This window comes from Vicia villosa, unplaced genomic scaffold, assembly GCF_029867415.1.
Source record: "Vicia villosa cultivar HV-30 ecotype Madison, WI unplaced genomic scaffold, Vvil1.0 ctg.000244F_1_1_3, whole genome shotgun sequence".
In the NCBI taxonomy this organism is placed as follows: Eukaryota; Viridiplantae; Streptophyta; class Magnoliopsida; order Fabales; family Fabaceae; genus Vicia; species Vicia villosa.
In genome coordinates this window covers 212,135-216,587 of record NW_026705096.1, presented here as the reverse complement: position 1 = coordinate 216,587, position 4,453 = coordinate 212,135, and positions in this window count along the sequence as shown.

The window sequence follows — 4,453 nt, the reverse complement described above, 5'->3', positions numbered from 1 at the left end:
TTAAATCAATTTGTCATTATAGAGAATTTGAATCCTAATTAGGGTTTACCCTACACTAAAAAATCTTCTTCTTCTGTACCTTTTTCAGGGTTATCTTTTCAAACGCCTTCCGACTACGCGCCTGATTCAAAAGCCAAAGTTAAGTACTCAGTTTAATTTAATTTAAATTATATTTGATTTATATTCTAAATTAGGGTTTGCTTTGCATTCATCTCTTTCTGCCTTGCCTTTTCAGGGTCAACCCTAAAGGCGCCCAACCAACCATATCAGATCAAATTCGAAGCTAAGTATTTATTTACTTTGTTTATTTTAAATTTCTTTATTCGTTATTTTTAAGATTAGTGACGTTTGCCTCCGAACCGATAATGCACTCACCCCTCTGTTTATTCTGTCTTTTCCAATTTTCAGGGTTTGTCAACTGCCAAAGCCACGAGTATTGGTAACCCTAAACCCTATTTACAAATTATTACTTGTGTTAAACCTTTTGCCTTTTATTTTTATATCCCGCTGGTTTCAATTCCCCTCTCCTCCGCTGGTTACAATTTCCCTTCCCCATTATTATTGTTATATTATTGTGTGGTTAGTAATTATAGGGAGTGCAACTTATTAATTGAATCAGCATCACGTAATTTTATAAGATAACATAACTGAACATAATCACGTGATTGGTGCACACACGCACACTTTTTGGGTAACCCTCTCTGTTGCCTTGTTGCCTGTTGCCTTGTTGCCTGTTGCCTTTGTGTTTTTGCAGAATAAGCCACGTCCCTCGAATTCGAAGATACCTCAGCCATGTTGCCTCGAATACTAAAGGTCACGACCCTAAATGATGCTGCCTTCGATACACAAATATGACCTCGACCCTCGGAAGTTGCCTACGGAAAAAGGCTGAGGTATCTTCTGGCTGCCTACGAAATGGCTTATTCTGATCCTTACCTTAGACTACCTGCCCTCCTATGGCATGGGACAGTCTTATGGCAAAGGATATTTCGATGACCCTTCTACCTCCAAACGAAAGGCTTCCTGCCCTCTTATGGCAAGGATAGACCCTTTCATTCTGAAAGGCTAAAAAGAGACCTATTATCTGAGTTTAAGGTAATTGCCCCTAATTGCCTTGCAATGCTCAATTTTCATATTCTTTTTCACAATTCTTCAAAAACTGGCTACGCTCATTTACGAGCTAAAGTCCACTTTCTTCTTTCATCTACTTTTTCTAAAGACAAACGAGCAAGCAAAGCAATTAAGAGCCCATGGAAAACCATGGATGCAAAGGGTGCCTTACACCTTCCCTTTGCATAAATTACCCCCCGAACTTAGATTTCTTTTAAAAGGTTTTTTTCTGTTTCTTTTTGCCTTTCTGAATTTGTTTGGATAAAATAAAAGTCGGTGGCGACTCTTGCTTACCGCGACATTTCGATCGATAAAAAGTCAGTTCACCGTATTACATATTGCGACGTTGGTCCCTCTCCAGTATACACTTCATTGTCTGTCAGTATTGTCAGTATGCATGCTACATTCATGACATTCATCATTCATACATATTTGCATCATTTATGCATCATTACATTTTTCAATGTTTGCTTAAAAAATCACTTGTTCAGGATATATCTATCCTCGGAAAAAAAGAAAAAAAAAAGAAAAAAAAAAGAAAAAGAAACAAATATGGGCGTGTCATCTCTCCAAGTAGGTTGTCACCCATAAGCAGAAAGAACATTTTGTTTCTCCAGTTCCCCACTGAGATCATTCCTCGTGGAAGAAGGTTGCTTTAGTTTCTCCTCTCCAAAACAAAGGAGAAAATCCCCATTCGAGTTCATTCCTCATGGGTACAAAGTCTTGTTTGACTATTTCTTTCCAATTCATTCTTGGTTAGAACCTTGTCTTTACCAAAGATTCAAATTCCGATTCCTCAAATAGAGTCGTGAAAAAAAAAAAAAAAAAAACAGACAATAAGCAATAGCCTTATCATCTGAGCGGCTTATGTCTCTTTCAAAAGCTTTTTCCTCTCAAGGAAATCAATCATAAAGACCACTTGACAATCAGGGCCTTATTACTGTTCACAAGGCTGAATATCCAGTAATTCCCCTAGCAAAGTCTCCGAGATCATTTTATCACTTGGCTGATAATTGATCATGTCTTCAAAACCACTATCACGAGGCTGGTAGTCGGTAACTTTTGTTCTGGTTATATTATTAAACATGTCTATCCCAATGCTGATAGTCGATAATATTAACCGAACCTTTGAAACTCTTTTTACCATGCTGATAGTCGGTAATGCAGTTTCATACCTTCACCTTCGCATTATTAAACAAGTCTATCCCCATGCAGATAGTCGGTAATGTCGATAGGTAAGCTTTTCTTACAAAGCTATCATTCCCAGGCGAAGCATACACTTGCTTTCCCGAACAAAACGGATTCTCTTCCTAAAACGGATTGAGACATCCTTCCCAATCTCTTGTCCCCAGTGGAGTCAGTTCTTGATATCCCCTCGGTAAAGGCATCCTTGCATCATTCGCAATTTTGGTATCTTAGGTCCAAAATTTGCGTCTTCTGATATTTAAGTCTCTTCCACCCTATCAAAACGAAGATTTTCAATCTTCATGTCTCAGGTTGAAGAAACTTAAATAGGGGCATCTGTCATACCCCAATTTTTGACCTAAGATACCACCTCATATCATTTGCATATGCATCATTTGCATCTCTAACAAATTGCATAGCTTGTGTTTGCTACTTGTGCTCAGCAGGATTTAATCAGAAAATCACTCATCAGTACAAGTAACAATCAATTAGGGTTTTGTTCTCCCTTCATCTCAAAAGAACTATCTTCATCAACAATCAACATTTGGTCCTCAGAGATTCATTTCAACAAACTCAAGAGCTTTGAATCGACTGAATTAGGGTTTTGACTGAAGACAGCACACTCCTGACTTTTGCTCAGAATTTGACCTAATGGCTTGGGACATGACCTCAAGACCCCAAGTACATCACTTTGACCTAATCCATTGGCTCAGAACATCTCCTACACAAAGATTGATCAGACAAATCTTCAGATCAGGGTTTTGAACTATCAGGGACTGAAATCAGGGATCACATTTGGGAAACCCTAAAAATCCCCAGGAAGTCAATCAAAGGTTTCAATCATCCTCAAATAATCCCTATGACAATATCCCATGGAAATTGCATCTCAATTCAAGACCTACAGTCATCAATTTCATCAGGTCGACAATTAGGGTTTTTGACCTAATTCACTGAACAACTGACTTTTTAATCAGGACATGGTGTCACAACTCAAACCATGGCTCAATATCCTCTAATGCTTCAATGTGATCCATTCATACTATTCATTTGATGAGGATAGCCTGTTTCATTTGAAATCTCCAGAAACGCGATTCGTTTGAAAAAAGTCAACTGTACAAGATCACCATTGACTTTTGGGGAATTTTGGTCAACCATGACTTTTGAAGTTTTAAATCATCAATATATGATATGAGAAGTCATTTGATCATGAAAAATCAAGAAAATCAATCAAGAATCAAAAAGTCAAAAGTTTGACTTTCATACTTAGAAAATTTTTCTAAGTGTTTTTCATGGTTTTTTCCAAACTTTGAAAGGGAATTTCTCAAAATTTCACCTACAAACTGAAAAAAACTTCCAACATGAAAGTTGTAGATTTTGATCCAATAAACAACTTTGACACATATAATTTTTTTTCCATAAGATCAACCATTTAAGAGATATGGAGCTTCAAAGTTGGCATCTTATGAAAATTTCACTTAAAACTTCATTTTCTTCAAAGTTCATGGATCTTTTTCACCCATTTCCTTAAAGGTCTTGAAGAAACTTTCAACTAGGCTTTTGAAGTGTGTAACATGAGCTTTCCAAAATGTCCAAGAGCATGAAAAAATATGGAGTGCAGCTATGGTTTTGAATTTTGCCATTAGTGAACTTTTCACTTGAAATTTCAAGCCATTTTCACAAAGTTATGAACCAAATTGCCAAATGGACCAAGTAATGATGCATAGAGGAAATAATTGGAGATATTTTTCTGATTTGAGACAGATGGGAAAGAGATAAGAAGCATAGCCAATTTTAACCATGGTTTGGTAACTTTAACCATATGCATTTAATGGTAAGATTCCATTTTATCTCTTAAGTGCCAAATCACCATTCTTTGATCAACTTGCAAAGCTTGGAGTTCAGAAACTTTGGCCTATAAATAGAGGTTCAAAACATTCTTCAAATCACACCAAAACCTCACAATTATAGGTTTTCTCTCTTCTTTCTTGAATTACAAGTCATGTGTTTCAAAGTGAGGTAGGAAACTCAACCTCCAAACCTTTGAATTTCTGGCCAAAGTGATGTTTCTAACAACTTCTAAACATCATATGTGATGTGTTTGATCCATCCACACACCCCAAAAACACTCAAATCTCAGAATCACTACTTCACTTCCATA